The following is an 18,537-nucleotide window of genomic DNA, read 5'->3' on the forward strand; positions in this document are numbered from 1 at the left end:
TTCATGCTGTAGCATCTTTGAAAAACCGGGATGGCTTTCCTGTTGGAATTTGGGGTGGAGAAAGCTCTGTCCCTGCAGTGGTCAAGGCTGGAGTGGGGCAGGGAGCGCATGGATTGTGCCCTCCTTGGGAACAGAGCTGCAAATGGAACACAACAAATGTTACCCGGCCAAAAATAACCCCAGCCCTCCACGACAAAGCTCATTTATTGCAGGGAACCTGAGGTTAAGATCCAGGTTGTCTAACAGGGCCTAATAGGTTCAGTATTTGGGGTCAGTCATTGCTGTGTGCACCAGGATTCCTTCCCACGGCAGGGAATTTTTCCCTTTGTCTCTGTTAGGTAAAACTGCATAAGGCAGAATATTTGCTTTATATTCAGCATATCCATTCTAACTCTAATACTCTTTACATTCAGTTATGTCGATGAAGTGAGCTAATTTGAATGTCTCTGGCAGAGAAATATTTGATTTTTTTCGTATGAGATGATCTCACTGAAATATCCATGGGGAGGTTACACTTCTCCTCACTTTACCTAGCTCCAAAACTTTTTTTTTTCTTTCTTTCCCATTAATTCCTGGGCTAATCTCCTCTCCCTGGGATAGTTCAAATCCATGAGGGAAACTGAGCTGTAACATTTGGGTGGCCTTTGCACAGGACACGTGTCCCCAGCTCTGCCCAGAGGGAACACCCAGAGCCAGACCTGAGCCAGAGCTTTGAGGAGCCCGGCACATGCTCGAGGAAAGCTGGGATTTGTTGGCAAAACCCACCCTTTTCTCCCTGCCTAAAGGAGGGCTGATCCCTGCTGCACCTCCCTTGCTACCTGATTGGCTTTTCCAGCACAAAAGGGAAGAGGGAGAGTTGGGATCCATCGCCAGAGCTTCACTTGGGAGGAAAAACGGGAGAAAAAGGGGGAAAGCAGCAAGAGCTATCCCTGGAAAAGCTGCAAATAAACCCCCACTGTAAATGTGATTGTCCCGCTCTGCATTCCTGAGAGCCCTGGGGGAACAGGGAGCAGGGATGTCATTCCATGGCACCTGTGTGCTGTAAATTACAGACATCCAGGAACCAACCTGCTCCTTTGGCAAAACAAACTCGTGGACAATCTTTAAGACAGCAAAGTGGTAAATGCAGCAGCAAACCAACAGTTTTGTTTGTTGAAAGACAGAGATTTTTAATTATTATTTTTTTAATGAGCGCTGCTTTTTAAACAGGAATTTCACTTGTATCCAATAAATTCAGGGGGATGGAAAGAGAGCCACGGATTAGCCAAGATCTGGGGTTGGAAATGTTTCCCCCCATTGATTAATCACACAGCTATTGTACCTTGTGAAAACCTGATGAACATACACACAGTGGCAGAAAATCCATCAGAGGCAAACAAATCAATCAGCATCACCCTGTATCTGCCTCCAATGCTAAGATTACAAATAAAAAGTTTCAACCTGTACATTAAGGTAGTTATATTTAGGTTTGTGATACCCTTATACTGAGCATACTTTGCTTAATTATTAATTTTATAATATCAGTGCACACAGGATCAACAAGGCTTTGGTACGTGGTACAACCAAAAATACAACGTATTTTTGTCAGTAACAACCCAATATAAAGCGGGGATTTTAGAGATTTACAGCCAAGGGAATCTAGAGGGAAATATGTAGAAATAAAATCTCCAAAGACCCAGCATTGGGGTTTGGTCTGTGGGTGGTTTTCTTGCAAACCACAAAGCAGAAATGCCCTGTCCAGGAAAATCGATCACTACGGAATGCATTGTGTGCCTGAGCAAAAAGCTGCTTGCTGCCATTTCGTCCTTCTGCCCATAAAATCAGGGAAATAAGAAACACAACTGTGAAATAATTCCCATTCTTTCCCCCCCAGTTTTAACCCCAGTGAAACTAGGCCTATAAAAATACATACACACACACACACGCACTGTATCCTAGGTTTAAAGAGGAACTCTTTAAGGATTTCTGGGCTTGAAATAATTTTAAGGAATTAGAAGGAAAAGGGAGATACTGACTGAGAATCCAAATTACCTCAGCAGCAGCAGCAGCATTCTGCAGGATTTCCTAAGGAACGTGCGCTGCCATATTGCTAGGCCCAACTCCTTGGGAACGTATTCTGGAAGACAAAATATTTACGGATATTTTCATGGCATATTTTCAAGGAATGGATGCTGTTTTCCTACACCCAGAGGCTACAGCTTTAGAAGCAAAAGGAACAGCCAAGCTCCTACGAGAGAAATTGCCCCCCCGCCCCACCAAGATCCTAATTTTTCTTTTTTTTTGGATGATTATTTTCCATGTCCCACCTTGGATCAACCCGCTCGCGCCCTCCCCCCGCACGAGGAATTAAACCCGTGGAAATAAAACATTCCTTGTAACACAACCACTCCAGAAGTCTGCCAGTCCTATTCCCACCAAAGCCATTCAGGAAAATAAAGAAACGGGGAGGCCGTCCCGGCAAACGCCTTCCCTGGCAGTTAGTAACACGCAGCAACTCCTTAAAGTGATTAGTCCTCATCTCTAGATCCTTATCCCAAAATTCCAGCTGGAGAAAGCAGAATCAAAGAGGAACATCGTTACCTGCTTTGGAGAAGGTTCACCAAGCAAGCTTTTTTAAGCTTGTTGACTCTTTTAACACTGATACAAGGAATAATTATTTCTCTGTGCCGACGCGATTGTTAAAAGAGGAGAAACCCTGGATTGTGGTGGCTCCGTGGATGCTATTCTTTTTGCACCACAGCAGGATTCTTGGCTGCCAGTCCAAGCTGCTTTCACTTGCCAAGTTTTAAGATGCCGGTTTTGCCTTTCATTTTATTGTTCCTTTCGCAATGTTAAAGAGCGACTTAAAAAAACCCCCATGCACAGCTGCTATCGGGGAGGGGGGAATTATTTGAATTTTGCACAAGAATGGAGATGAGGAAGGAGCGCGCTGTGATGTAACCACAACGACACCCACAGAAATATTCCCAATATCGGGGGGGACGGGCCGGCGCTCGCCATCCCGGCGTTTCCCCACGGCACGCTCGGGATCCGCTGGGAGACCAGGCAAGGATAAAACCTAAAACCAGCCAGACCCACCAGCAACCACGGCAGAGGTGGAGGTTGACACTTCTCCCTCCTCTCAGCAACACCACCTCGATTTTTAACCCACTTAAGGCTGCTCCTCCCCACTGAGGATTTCATCCAGGGGGTGCAGGGATGATGAGGTTCGGGAGCAGCCTGCTGGCAAAAGGATTCCCCCCCTGCACACATCCTCCTACCCCACCCCACCCTTTTTCCGCCTGCCCACGGTAGGATTCACCCAAGCCCAAACATCCCGGCCTTTCTTGGACGCGATGCCACCGGGAAGAGGCTCCACGGTGAAACCTCCCGTCCCAGCTCCCTGCGGGGTCCTCCTCCAAACACATTCCTCTAGCGTAAGCCACCGAATTTCATTTCTAAACATTTTTTATGATTTGTCAATAGATCCATTTTTTTAATTTTTAAGATTTTTTCTTTTTTTTCTTGTTTTTATTTTTACAGGTTTTCTTTAAATTTATTTAGATTTTTTTTTTTTTAATTATTATTATTATGTTTTAAATTCCCAACTTCGCCGCCAAGGAGTTGCTTTATTTCATTTTCCTTGACGTAGCAACAAAACTCCCGGGACTGGTGCCAAGGCTCAAGCGCATTTAAATGAACAAACAGCAACAAAAAGTTGTTTGTGATCCTTCTCAGGCTGGAATATTAAAAGCATGATGGGGGTTATGCTCTGTGTACACTGGAAAGTGTAGGATAATGGAACTCCTCCGTCAGGGAGTCGCTCTGAGCAACCACTTGGTGCTGCAGATGTTGGAGGGACACAAACTTCAGATCTGGGCAGGGAAAATCCCCGCTCGGACACGGTTCCTTGGGTTACCCCTGCAGCCAGACCTCCACACACAAAACCCCGCTGGACACCACTCCTTTTCCCAGTGCAGAGGTGCCTGTTTATCCCGAAAATGAGAGCTGTTCCCAACACACCGTAACCGAGGGCGCAAACAGCCCTGCCACCAGCTGTTGGCGTGCAGAGCTGCCTCCACAGCAGAAGCAGAAGATGAAGCCACCCCCCGATTTCAGATTTGAAGGGAAAACCGAGCCTGACTCCAGACGAAGTTTCTGTGCAAACCCACCAGCCTCGAACAAAAGCAGCGTGAATTAATAAAGGGGGAAGAAAAACAGAAGCTCTGTTCTGAAGTGGAAGCATAAGATGTGAAATTTCAAAATCAGATGGCTCGGGCTGTGATTTCTTTCATTTAAATGAATTGATCTGTTGCTAAACTGCTGCTCTGGTGCCAAGAAACTTTTAACTCTTTCGGCTCAAAGCTCGCCGCGTTTCTGGTTCCTCTCTGCTCCCGACAAGGCAGCGATTAAATCAGAGGGGAGAAGTGAAAAAGGGAGTGGGGAAGAAAAAATCCGAGGGCATAAAAAGGACGGGGGAATGAAACCCACAGGCAGCACAGGCAGAGCACAAAAGGGCCCCAGGCTGGTGCTTCGGGAGAACTTCTGCTGGACAAACAACAAGGGTCTGCCTCCTGCAGCGTTCCTAAAACTTGGAGAGGAGTCAGAGAGGCCTTCGAGCTCCACAACTGCAGAACTCTGGGGTAAAGCCACCAGAAGCAGGGCTAGCAGCAAGGAAAACCCCGAAATGCCTGACCTGATTCACGGCAAATGTTCACTTACCGAGAATGCCTTAAGCATTTCCAACAGAACCCCCTCTTCCCTACACGTGTGAAAAAGAACAACCAAAAAAAGCTCTCAAAACCAGCCCAAAAAAATAACTGCTCTGGTAAAAATTTGGGTGAAAGTCCCTACAGCTTTTCCATTTGGTTTTGGGGTTGTTTTGCCCATTTCAAAAGGGAACAAAATTTTTTTCAAAATTTGAAGATAGACATGTTGTAATTAGAGGTAATTCCAGGGGAAAAATATTTATGTGTAGAGCAAAAAAATCCCCAAAAACACCAAAAAAAAAAAAAAAAGGAAAAAATAAAAGAAAAATATATTTACATATCTCTATATCTCCCACTTTCCAGTTCTGCTGCAGTTCCCCCTAAACTGCTGCTGCTTGCTCCGATCTGCTGCCTGCTTAACAACGGAATGACAGGCAACATCTGTTTGTATAGAAGCCAAGATCAAGCCTTCAAAATTTTTTTGGCTCAGTTTCTTTCTTTTCTTTTTCTTTTTCTACACCCTCCCCTTAGAAAAAAAAAAAAATAGAAGCAAAAGAAAAAGTAAAAGCGCCCAGGAAGATTTTGAAACAACTCAAGTGAGGCTGCAACTCTTTTCCCCCTTGAGTTATTTCAAGGTACACGACTTGGAGGAGAACTCTTTCCTTCTCTCCACCCTCCTCCCCTGCTCTCCCCACCCTTCAGCCTCTCTCTTGCCCCATGCTATTAATAAAGTATCACACAAACTGGGGAAAAAAAAAATAATCCAACGTACCTTGATCCCTAAAAGGCCACTCCCTCCTACGGGGAGGGAGGGGGTTCTTCAGGAGGCAACTAAAAACAAATTGCACGGGGAGGGGAATGTGGGATTCAGGGACTGGCTTGCCACAATCCTCTCACCCAGGCGGGTTTTTTTTTTTTCCTCCTCTCCTCCATTTTACAGACTGTTAAAGATATTGTTTGCAAAATCAGAGGGATTGTTATGAAATAAAAAAAGACGCGGGTGATTAAAATAAATAAATAAGTTTAAAAAAGAGAGAAAAAAAAAATTAAAAAAAACCAGCCCGGCTCCAAATGCAATTCCAATGAGTAACAATGTCAGGCTACTGCCAATTCTGTGGCAAATCGGGAGAAAGCACAATAATTCCACATGCTGAGATGTGAACAACTGGAAAGGAACCAACTCTCGGGAAGTCACAATGAAAACTATCCCAGTGCCCCCACCCCCAGCCCCTCTGCCATCCTTTCAGAGGGTACAGGGGGAGCTTCTCTCCAGAGGGAGGGGGGGGGGAAAAAAATTAAGCCACTAATTTAACAAAAGGAAAAGGCAAAACAACAACAAGATCATCAACTGAAGCGGTTTTAAAAACTCAGGGAATGTTTTATTCGCTGGAGATTTGGGACAACGCCGCTGCATGCACATGTATGAAAAAAAAAAAGGCAAAAAAAAAATAAAATAATCAGACAAGTTGCTAAGGAGACTTGTGTAAACTGGGAATCCAGGCACATTTCTGGCCTTTCCCCCCATATTCCATCTCGTATTCCGATCACGCACCACTGCGGCACGATTGCACCAATGCACTGCATTAATCTTGGCCTTAAACGGGCTGCCTGGCAGAGCAGAGCGTGTGTATGGATCATCTTTCAAACTTAACAAGTTAAAGGCAGCCAGGGTGGCGGTGGGTGGGGAGGGCTGGGGGGGCGGGGACCTCTCTGCTGAATATAAAATATAGGAGCCGAGCTTAGTAAGGGAATTTTAAAGAGGAAGTGTTATCCGGGCAGATACAGAACGCGGCGAGGCTCTCGCTGCGTCTCTCCCGCTCCCCTCTCGCTCTCTCTCCCTCTCCCACTTCTCCTGACACAATCCCCGCTCCCTGGCAGATGTCTGAATCCCTGCCAGATCTAACAATGTCCGACCCACTCGCTGCCACCAGACGCTCGGGCTCGTTCTCCCAGCGCACTGGGGTCATATATACATATTAAACAACCTTCCCTCCTTCCCCCCTCAGCGCCTGTTCCCAAAGCAGACACTTGGATGTAATATTTTCACCTTCCACTTTTGGGAAGGGGCAGATCAAATCAAAGCCTGAGCTATTTGTGTGTGGTGCCTGCTGACCTTGGCTGGGACAGAATTAAACTTGGTGGGTTTTTTTTTTCCCCTGTTCCTTGATTTGGGTGCAGGGATTCCATCTCTTTCTTTAAGCCCTCCTTCCCTCTCTCTCCATCTCAAATCCTCTCCCACTGATGGGCAGCTCGGTGGGATCATTCAACACCTGCTTTTCCTGCTCCTTTTGTGCCCTGCATTGCGTGAGATGAGGATTTTCATCCTCCATCCTCAACCCAGGAATCTACAAATCCAACAGCAGCACACATGGGAAAAGCCAATTTCATGGGCCGTGCTTGGAGCATTATCCCACTTTCAGCTCCCATTGAGCCACCTGGTCTAAGGGAAAGTCTTCCCACGGCAAGGGGCTGGAATAAGGTGGGCTTTAAAGTCCCTTCCAACCCAGACCATTCCAGGGTTCTCTGAGTGAGGGGTTGTACCGAAGGCAGCGCATTCCAGAATGGGAACCCAAAGTTCCCTAAGGAGCATCATCTTTGCTTTCCACCCGGGACAAAAGCACAGGAGAAGGAATTCCTTGTGCTCAGCCTCAGAGGAGTCTAGTCCACTCATTATTCCTCATTTTTCTTCCATAGATCTACTGGAAATGGGAACATTTGACTCACCTGAGTGCTTGTCTTTGCTTGGGAGGAGCCACCTAAAAGAAAAACACCAAACCAACAAGTTAAAACTGTTCATTTGAGATTTGGCTTTTGCCCTAACAGTTAAGGAAAAAGCAGAAATCATCACAAAAACATGATTTTTGAGTGTTTCTCTGAGTTAAACATTCCCCTATCCTTAGCCTGCTCGGTTCCTTTGCACAGGCTGGTGTTTCTCTCCCAAACCCAAAAACGTGGGACTGAGGCCCTGGCACAGGGTGCCCAGAGAAGCTGTGGCTGCCCCTGGATCCCTGGGAGTGTCCAAGGCCAGGCTGGACACTGGGGCTTGGAGCAGCCTGGGATGGTGGAAGGCGTCAGGGTGGAACCGGATGAGCTTTAAGGTCCCTTCCCACCCAAACCATTCCATGGTTCTGTGATGAAAAGCAGAAGAGGCAAAAAGATGCTGAACCCCACTGCAGGTGAAGCACCAGGTGCTTTTCACACCTTCCCACTTCTGGGCCCTGAGGTTTTCAGAGCAATTTCTGGTGCTGAAGTTGACTGAGTGGGGCTACATTTTTGTTTTGGTTGCCAACTGGAAGCCACTACTTTTAACCACAAGTCCCCCAAAGCATCTGTTTCCTTGTAGCTATTTCAGATTTCCTTTTATAAGACCTAGTTAGAGGTGTATCATTATTTTCAGCCGTTACTCTGTGCAGCCACACTCCCACTTTATCATCATTACAAGTGTCGTTATCTGTGCACTTGAACGGAGTAATTTAAAGGAGAGAGAAAATCCTCGCAGGGGGCTGAGAGTTGCTTCCCCTTGAGCAAATATTTTTGGGATAATACCTGCCACTCGGAACAAGCTGGTGCATCCCAATGAAAGGAAAAGCAATCCCAAGTTATCTGGGCAAAGAAACATCCACAGAGTAGACAAATCCCCGAAAAAGGAGGAGAAAACCCCACTCAAGGGTTCCTATAACATAAATGCAGCTCAGGTTGTTTAATTTAGGGAGCCTCTTTCCTTCTGCAGTTTCCCTCACGGATCCACCTTGCTGCTACTGATGGGAGTTTTTATTGCCTCATCACCCCAGTGACAGCCAAGAAAATGAGACTTTTTTCTTCCTACAGCAGGCAAAGCACCCCTTTTTTGTTACAGGTACCGCAATATGGGCAAAGAAGCAGGAGACCCAAATTCTGCGGCTCTGGATTCAACCTGAGGCAGAGCAGGAGTGATGCCTGAAACTGCAAACACTCAGATATGCCATGAAACCACCACCAGGACATGCAGAATTTCCATTCCTGACAAGCAACAGCTCAAATTCGACCTAAGGCTGCTGATATTTGGAATAAAAGCTGACTCGCTGTCCCAGAGCAGGGTAAGTGCATCAAGTGGTGAAGAGAATCACGCATTAGGAATGGTTTGGCTGAAATTTTTCACACCTGTCAAGGCTTTCTAGCAAGAAATTTTGACCTCTAATTGCCCTGTTCTAGAAATCCCACAGGGAAAAGACAATCTAGCTTTTCCCAGCTTGAAATTAAAGCTGTGACAAAGAGACCAAAGGCAAATTTTACCACCGAAACAGGGCAGCTGATCCTGTAAACTGTTCTAGACTCACAAACCTTCAAGCACAAATTAATTTAGCAGAAAATAGATGGGGACACACCTGAAACAAGTGTCCAGAAACTGTCCTTCCTTCTTCCCTTCCCTCCTGACATGACAGGTACCAGGGGGACAAACCTTCACCCATCAGATTGTGACATTTGCAAAGAACTTCTTCAATTATGTGGATTTCAATGATCAGGACTTACTAAAATACAGCTCTGGTGGTACCAAACTGATTCTTCTTTGCATTGATCCTTTCAGCATTGCTCCTGGACACTCATCCTTTGGGAATCTTACCAAAGCCAGGGAAAAATGCACCCTCCCTTCATTGCCTGGTGTTGCCAGCCCTCGGTCACCGATCCAGGCTGAGAAAAGGACATCACTGTCACCAGGCTGAGAAAAGGACATTCATTCACGTTCTTCAAACTTTCTCAGCTTTCTGTCCTTAATTTCCACCTTTAAACTGTTTCCCCCCTGTAGGCACATGGGGATGGAGCCCTATTTTAACCCTAAAGTCAAGGATTTCAGAAAATGACCTGGATTACCAGTTAAATTCACTACTGAAATGGTCACAGGCAGAGGATGGGAGCAAGGGGAGCAGCAGAGATTTCCAGGAGCTGACAGAGGAAGTGCACAGCAAAGCCTGGGATTTATCTCACATCTCTTGGTTCCAGTCCAAATGCTTAAACCACAACATCATCCTTCAGGCCTGGGACACCAACAGAACCTTTAACCCTCGTGCTGGAACCTCCTGAAGCATTTTCCATCATTTTTATAGCACAGGTGGCCTCCAGGCTGGGGCAGGATCCTGACCTGACTTCCCAGGGTTGGAAGAACCCAGCCCAGTTTGGGATCTGTTGGATCTCAGCCCATGCTGGGTTTAATATCGGATTTGGGCATTTCATGACAGGGCCTCCACGTATTTCTGCCTCAGCTGGGCTAGGGCAGTTTGCTGGGAGCTGAGAATGGGGAGGGAGAACTTTCCAGAAATAATTTCTCACTGGGAGAGCATCCCCTGCTACTCCTTTCCAAATGGGAATAAAAAAAATGGAATAACGGGAACTTCAGGAAAACTGGATAGTAATGAGTAGAATTTCAAAATAATGTTTAAGCACAAACTGACAAGTTTTCTTGGCTATTTGTGGGGAGGAAAGAGGGAGGTCTTCTACTGCCCAGAACATTGCTTTTTAGCAGGTATAAAACCACTGCCAGCCCTTCAACAGACCCAGCCAAAAAATAAAATTAAGTATGTTGATTATCACAGCAAGAGTGATGGCTGGAGAGGGAAAGAAGGAGGAGTTAAAGAGTGTCCATCTTGTCAATCCAGATCACCTCAATCAGTGGCTGTGCTGCCAGGGATACTTCCATGATTTGCCATGGCTTGGAGGAAGTCAGCAGCAATTTTGGGAATGTTAAGGAGCTGGCAGCATCCAACGAATAAATGGAGAGGGCTCCTTACAGCCCAGTCACCAAAGGAGACGGATCACCAGCCTTTGGGATGATTCGCTCACAATCAAAAGCCAAAAAAATGCAGCTCCTGGGCTGCTGGACACAGCCACAGGAGAGTGCAGCGTTCCTTCCCACCACCCCATTCCAGGCTGGCTACAAAACTCATCTCTGGTGAGAGGAAACAGGGGTGGAACAGGCTCAGGAAGTGCTTCACCCGCTGCTGGCAAACTTTGGGGAGGTACCCTGATGTCTCTCTTTGCAGATCGAAGACCAGCAGAGCTGAATTAAAAACACAGAAGCTGCAATCAGCCCTCCCAGTCCAAGAAATGCAGCTTTTCCCTCCTCTTGCTCGTGTGGGATTGTCCCTTAAAGGCCCTAAAGGCTGAACACGTAGAAGTTGGTCCCGTCTGTCAGAGCAACATCCACTGCTGCAAACCGGGAGAGGGAGAAGTGCTCCAGACCTGCTTTAGATTAGGAAGAGACAGGAGGGATAAAAAGAGCATCTGACACCAAAATAAAACTATTTTGGTCACTGCCATCTCTCTTATTCTAAATGAAGCAATTGTGGGCTCCGTTTGTTTTGCATTCATAATTAGCAGACGGAACAGATGGCAAAGGCGTCACTTAAAGCCACACGTCCGACAAAATAACCCAGGCTGCCAGGGCCGGTTTGCACTGGGAACAAGGAACCCTTTCCCCTCTCCTTCCCATTGAAAGGCATCCCAAAGAGAGGAGCCAGCAAATGTTTGCATCGAGCAGGGGATTCACCGCAGAAAGGAATCCATTGTGTCGGGAGGATGCTGAGTGAGGGAGGAAAGGGCGGCAGCAAATGGATTGGGGAGGGAACAGAAAATAGGGATGGAAAGGAGAGGAGCAGTGCCAGGAACACAACGAGAGGCTCAAGGAAACACAGAGTCCCTCCTGCCTTTAGTTCTGGGCTTCGGGAGGAGGCTGGAACATCTGTGTTACATTTCAAAGACAGATGGATAGGAGATGTTATCCATGAAGGTGTTGTCCCACATCCATACCTGACTCCTTATCCTCTCCAGATCCGTAAGGACACTGGAAAACTCACGGAGAAACTCCCCAGAGCACAACTCCCCACCCCTGGAAGGGTCCAAGGCCAGGTTGGGAGGGGCTTGGAGCAGCCTGGGATAGTGGAAGGCATCAGGGTGGAACTGGATGAGCTTTAAGATCCCTTCCCACCCAAATTCTGGGATTCTCTAAAACAAGCAAAGCACAAAGTTTAAAGCAGCACCCACTGCATGAGGATAGTTCAGAGCTACAGCCAGGACAGAATATTTCACCAAAAATCATAAACCACATGTGGCACTTGCATCCTGTTTCCTCTGCCTCAAGCACACGGAAGGAATGGGACAAAAATACCCCAAAACCAAACCATGTATGACTTGCTGACAACGTGGAGGTCCTGGTTTATTGGGTAGTGCTGCACCTGTGACCCAGAGCACAGGTATGTGACATCTCAGAGGGAGAACTTCCCTGGGGAATCTCTCCTGGCAGCTCATCCCCTCCGACAAAGCCCCTTTATTCAGTCCTCAACCTCCTACAAGGCCCCGAGAATTTAATCACGGCGAGCACCCCCTGCTTCTTGGAAAGGAAAAGGAGCCACAGAACTGATACAGTTTTGCTCCTTTTCTAGCCTTGTGAGGTGCTCTGACAGCCCTGCTGATGGGCTACAAGAGGATTTTGGCATGGTGTTCCCTGAGCACCATGGATAAGCTGTTCCCAGCATGGATGAGTGAGCAGGATGAGTGAGCAGGGCACGGCCTGATGGGCCACATAATAAACATCAGGAGCCTCACCTCACTCCTGCTGCAAACCTGCCAGCAATCCCGAGCTTCCCGACCCACTGCAGCCTCCAAACCTCCTCTCTGATGCCATTAAAATGCTAATAATGGTGAGTCCTGTCCAGCTCCTGCAGCCACAGCCGCGCTCGGAGGCTCCAAGGGCAGTGCTAAGTGTGTGCCTCCGTGGAGCTCTGCTCCCTCTGACGTTGGAAATGGATTAATAGGGATGCTCAGGACCACTGCAGCCTGCTCAGCTGAGCCTCAGGCACACAGCAGTGCCTGGAGAAAGAGCTTGGATCTCCAGGGAAGAGCACAGGCTGAGGGAAAAGGAGAGGGGCCTTGGGAAGAGCATGGAGCTGGAGAAAGAGAGAGAAATCCCTAGGGAAGCTGGGAGAGGCAGGACCCAGAGCTGCTATTTCCACCTGTCTCTCCTGGACAAAGAGCCCTGTGAAAAGCTAAAACCTCTCTGGGAGGAACACGTTGACTGAACTCCATCTCTCTGTGGGACATCATCTTCCTCCACCAGCTGATTCCAAACTTTTGGGACACTTTGCTCCTCTTTCCTCTCTGTTTTCACTTCATTCCTCGCTCTGATTTCCCTTCTCTTCGCAGCTTCCTGACCATCCATGAGCTGAGGGCTCTGTGCAAGACACAGCCCACCCCGAGCATCCCTGTGGCTTCCCCCCAGCCTCAGCCTCACATGACATTTGCTTTTTGTTACCTCCACTGGCTCTAATCTCCCTGCTTTTCCCAGCTGCTCCATAATCCAGGAGAAGCACTGCTCCCCCCATGCCAAGTCATCAGGACACAGAGCCCAGGGACAAAGCTTAATGCCCTCCAAATTTAGAGCTGGACATTGGTCCACTGGCACAACATTGAAACATCCAGCAGCTGCTCTAAATTAGGAAACTGCTCCACAAACGCTCTTTTGCCTCGACTGGGAATTCCCTTTGGATGTGTGAGAGAGAGATTTGCTCTCAGTGCACTGCCCTCACCATTTCTGCAGCTCGCAAGGTCCATAAAACCCTCACAGGGGCTGCAACTCTTGCAGGTAAAACTCACAGAGTGAGAAATCTGCCCCAGTGATCTCGGGCTCGCTCCACAAAATGGCTCAGATTCCTCGCACAGAAATTTGGGGATCTGAGGTGCCTGAGACAGTTAATTCCCAAAGTGTCAGGCTCAAGTCAGTGTGCTGCCATCCATGGCCCACCCAGGCCTGTGCATAAAATGCAGTGACCGTGGCAAATCCCATGGAAAGTCCTGGAAGAAGATCCATTTCTGCAGCAGAGCAGTGGGAAAAGACCAAGGAAATGGAGAAGGATGTGCTGCCCATCCAGGCTCTCAGCGCCTTAAACACCCAGCTGCCAGCTGCTCCCTCGTGTCCTGACTCACCACAATTCCTGCTAAAGTTGTGGGGAGAGAAAGATGGAATTTCCACGTTTTCAGTGGAAGAAATGGATTTAGTGCACTGAGAATTGCTCACTGATGTGCTGCCCTTGGTGCTCGCCCGGCAAAGGGGAAACCCGGGCTCTGCTCTCTGCTCCTGCATTAAAGCATCAGCAATTAAAATGCACAACCAGCCCTCAAAGCTGTAATCTCATTAAAAATAGGGACTGAAATTAAACAATTCACCAGCCCAAGCCTTCCTAGAGCCACTGGAGGAGGCAGGAAGGGGAATACCCGCCACAGGACCCTGCCTCTGTCAATACTTGGTTATTCATGCAAAGCAGAGCAGCATTAATGCAGGCTGGAATTCAGCACACATTCCTGCAGGCTGGATGGGGTTCAGATTTCCTGGAGGAAGGGAGGTAACCAGAGCAGCCTGTCCCACATCTGAGGTGACCACACGGAATGCTGAGACACGCGAGGGAAAGGAGCTGCTGCTGCTGCCTCCCTCTCCTCCTTCACCCTGCCAAACCCAGCCCTTAAAGCTCTGAATTTCCACAGAATCCCAGAATGGTTGGGCTTGGAAGGGAGCTTAAAGCTCCTCTAGTTCCATGCCATGGGCAGGGACACCTTCCACCATCCCAGGTGCTCCAAGCCCCAATGTCCAACTTGGCCTTGGACACTTCCAGGGATCCAGAGACAGCCACAGCTGCTCTGGGAAACCTATTCCATCCATTCACCACCCTCACAGGGAAGAATTTCTTCCTAATATCCAATCTAAACCCACTCTCAGTTTGAAGCCATTCCCCCTTGAACCATCACTGTCCTAGTTTGCTTTGGGAAGGCTCAAGGCAAACACTTCATGTTAAGCCTGAAGAAAAAAAAGCAATGGTGTGAGGGGAAAAGATTCCCTTTTGGTGCAGATTTTTCTCTCTCAACTTCCCAATTCTCCCAGTGATCCCCCTTCCTCCTTCCCCCCTAAAAACAGTCCATTATTCACAGATAATTCTGCCCCAGGAACAGATGAACCCCACTGAAATCAAGGGTTGTTTTAGGACTTCTGATAACTCAGTGCACATCTAATTTAGGCCCTGAGTTCAGCGGTGCCAACACATCCCTGCCCAGGGCTTAATCAAAGCAAAAAAGGCATTTGGAGCTGGATTTCAGTAGGACAAAGCTGGGGTGATAATTCCATGAGCACACACAGTTCACAGGCTGTGTTATCATGGTATCTCCACCCCCAGGTGTCATTCACTGCGCTCCACATCGAATATTTACCCTGCAGTGGCACTTGGGGACATCAGTTAGACCTGGGTCACCTCTTTTAGGACACCCTGAGTGGGGAAGGAGGGACAGAGCTGGATCTCAGTGCTCACAGAGCTGTTTCAAACCCCCAAAGCTGAAGCCCTTTGCGAAGGGATTGCCCGGGTGGTTCACCTTTGTGCACAGAGCTCCTGCAGTTCTCCAGCACTCCCTGCTGCGTGGTGTCCTCCTGTTTCTTCCTGCTGGGAATTTTCCCTGGGATGTGCAGCACCTCTCCCATTACAGCATGAATTCCTGCCCACAGGCAGGGTTCTCACAAGTGCCATGAAATACGTGCTTACCTCATCCCTAATCATGATTTCAGGAGAATGAGGTAACCCAACTCACCAGCAATAAATTTATCATCATTGTCCAACCTGAATTTCCCCCTTTTTTATCATTATTAAATTAAACTTACATCCCTGCTCCTGTGTTAATGCATTTATGGCACTTTGAGTAACGACTCCCTTGGCCTGAACTCCATCTTGAATTCCAGATATCCCACTGGAAAGACTCTGACTTGGGAGGAGATGTCTGCAGCCTCTTCCCAGCTCCCAAAAGAAGGGATGTGCACCAGTACCGAGCTCCTGGAAACTTCCACAGGAAGTGCCCCAGGTGTGTTTTCCCCACAACTTTTCCAAGCTCAGGCAAGCAGGCTGAGATACCTCAGGAGCGGCTGAGCCACTCCCTCAGCCTCTGGAAAATCAAGCTTTTTATTGATTTTTGCATCTCTGAGGATGCTGGAAAGCCTCAAACTCCATATTTCCAGTGATTTTGACAACGAGACACTGATATTACTCGGGGCTTGCAAAACATGGATAAAAAAAAGTACCCTGATCTCAACATAAAGACGCATTTCCTGATAACAAGTTGAAGGTTCCTTTGGCTTTCTTTCATCCTGTTCCTATAAATTCCTGCCCAAATTTCTCAGGAGGGAGGAACTTGAATCCCTTCAAATGTACCCATGCAGCAATAAATAAAATAATAATTAATAGGTGACTCAGATAAAGGCTTTCCATCTCAGGGCAGAGGAAAGTATTAGCTAATTAATCATCAAGTTGGCATTAACTTATCTTTTGGCACCTCCAAGAAAATGTAAATCTGAAACGAGTTGGGGGTGGTGGTGTGTGGAAACAAAGGAATAAGGAGCCAACAATAGTTTTGGAAATGGATGACAAAATCCAAATGTTCTGCCTCACTGCTGCTAAATTAAGCTCTGTGTTATCAGAGCAAAGATTAGGAAAAGAGAGATTTTCCTCTGAACCTTAAGTCACACTTTGGAGCTGCACAGGACACGACAGCAGCAGTGGAGACAAGAGGATTCACTCACCCTGAAAATGAGTGGAAATGAAAAAGGATCTGCTCAGTTCTTGGTTTCCCCCAACACAGTTCTGTGGAGGAAAAGAAGAAAGAAGGGCGTTAATTTATTGTGTAGGAGATGAAGAAGTGAAGCTTCTCTAACATTCCCCACGCTCCCTCCCATCCCACCTTTGCCTCCAGCCCTTTTTGCCCAAACATCCCTTTTTTCCCCCCACTTTTAAGTGGAAAGGGCTCCAGTGAGATCCTGCCCTGAGCCAAACACTGTTCTGGGAATTATTTTAGTGTTAAGAGGATGAGGAAAATTTGTTTTCCCACCTTCCATCGGAGGCTCCCAGCTGCTGGACAAAGATGGAAGATCATCAGATGGAATTGTGTTTTCTCCAATTGATTTTTTTTTTTGGCTTCCTTTGAGCAAAACTCCCCCTTTCAGGGAGAGGTCAGCTCCACAAACACAGCACAGCCCTCGATGTATGCACCAATTAATGCTTTGTCAAATACTGCTCGAATTAAAACCATCCCAGCTGGCACTTTTACCCCGAATCCAGATGAAAAGCAGCAGGGGAAATGATTACACACGTTTCTTCCTAAACTCCAATTAATAAACATTCAGCTCAGCTCCATGACAAACGTTTTGCAACCACCTGTGGGTGTTCATGGATCAAAGGAGCTGCATTCCTTCCTGCCCAGGCACGGGCAGGTCCCTTCCCTGCCTGCTGGAGGAAGCAGTGGGATGGATGAGCACGTTGCTCCTCCAAAAAGCCGTTTTATTCCCAAAGAATTGGGAATAAGAGAAGGTAGAAAGATTCCCTCAAACTATTTTTGCCTTTAATTTAACATATCCTAACCAGCACTGGCCTCCAACAACCTCCCAGGAGTCATCCAAAACTCTCTGGAGTCTATAACCCAGAAGGGATGAAGGCACCTGGCACAAGGCAGCTCCAGGAAATAATGACACTCCACAAATCCAGCTTCAATATCCAAAAAAATCCATGTATTCCTAATCAATGAGTGCACAGCACAGAGCCCACAGAGCCTCTGCAATCCATCCAAATCAAAACTTATTCCTTCCACAGACCCCTAATACTCTCTTCCCTTCTGTTTTCTTTTTGCCCCCAAAATGATGTGAAATCCAACGGTTCAGCACGTTCTGATCAAATGCACAAAAAGCCACCAGGACCTGGCTTTAGCTGCATCAAAGTCCATCAGAAGTTACATTTTTTCCCCCAACTCGTCCAGCCACAAAGAGTTACAAATACGGCAAAGGGAGGTAAAAGGTTTTTGGATCCCTACAGAAAAAGAAGATGCAGCTTTAGGTATTGTGGGATTTTTTTTCCCCCACTAAATCCCACATCCATTAATTTCAAGAATGAAGTCAGATTTTTTTTTTTTTTCCTTTTTTTCCCCCTTTTTTGGGGGGGGAACGTGGCTGGTTATTTGACGAGTGAAGCATTAGATTTGCGAGTTGTTCTGCAAGCCAAAACATGCTCCCTTTTCATTCATAACACTGAGCTGCTCGGCGTTAAACAGCCGATTATCATGAATGAAGTGGGTGTAACTTCCTTGAAATCCTCCAAAGACCTGTCAAAGCACAGCTACCGCACTCGCTTTTCTCCTTGAAGCACACAGATCATTGCTTTAATTGTTCCCCGCACCGATCCCCCAAATGTGCTCCCTTCAAAGCACGAGGCTTTTTTTGGGAGGAGGGAAGGGGAAGGGTGGGGAATGGTGCCTCGGGATAAGAGAGGGAAAGTGGGGCTGTGTCTCCACCGTCGAGTTTGATTTTCTTGTGGGATCTAAATTAAGCTTCATCCGTTTAAAAGTGTGGCAGACAAAACCTTACAAATCAAAGCTCTGGCCTGTTTTGCATGGATAATCAAGACCCTCTGGCTCTTTTTGTAAGAGGAAACGTTTAACCCTAAAGAGAAGAGGACTCGTGGTTAAAGTGTTGGCCAGGGACTTGGAAAATTTAAATTTGACTCCAGGTCTGCCATTCTCCATCCTCTTCCCAAGGTTTTTTTTTTTGCCCCAGTGTTGCCACTTTGCTGATATTTGCAAACTGGGATGGTCTTTGAGCCAAGAGGCTGAAAAACTGCTCTGATGAACACACATTTAATCTGGGAACTGGTTTAATACACAGATCTTTCCAAGGATGACCATCATCCTGAAGAAAGACCTGCAGCGTCTCAGCCATTCCTCTTATCCCACTTCAGGACACCAATGGATGGATCTCAATCAGCAATAAATTGTGATCTCACCACTGACCCACCAAATATTTCATCCT

At 47.2% G+C, this 18,537-nt stretch overlaps 1 long non-coding RNA gene across 1 annotated transcript; it reads left to right on the forward strand.

Moving 5' to 3' along the window:
• The first annotated feature begins 3,302 nt into the window (after nt 1-3,302).
• Nucleotides 3,303-5,167, forward strand: LOC121667414. The gene is made up of 2 exons (XR_006017065.1): nt 3,303-3,416; nt 3,523-5,167. It is a non-coding gene; the product is annotated as an uncharacterized LOC121667414 (long non-coding RNA).
• The last annotated feature ends 13,370 nt before the right edge of the window (nt 5,168-18,537 follow it).

The sequence above is a fragment of the Corvus kubaryi genome, unplaced genomic scaffold (genome assembly GCF_017639235.1).
Source record: "Corvus kubaryi isolate FWS band 111438036 unplaced genomic scaffold, C.kubaryi_AGA036_p1.0 37367, whole genome shotgun sequence".
Classification (NCBI taxonomy): Eukaryota; Metazoa; Chordata; class Aves; order Passeriformes; family Corvidae; genus Corvus; species Corvus kubaryi.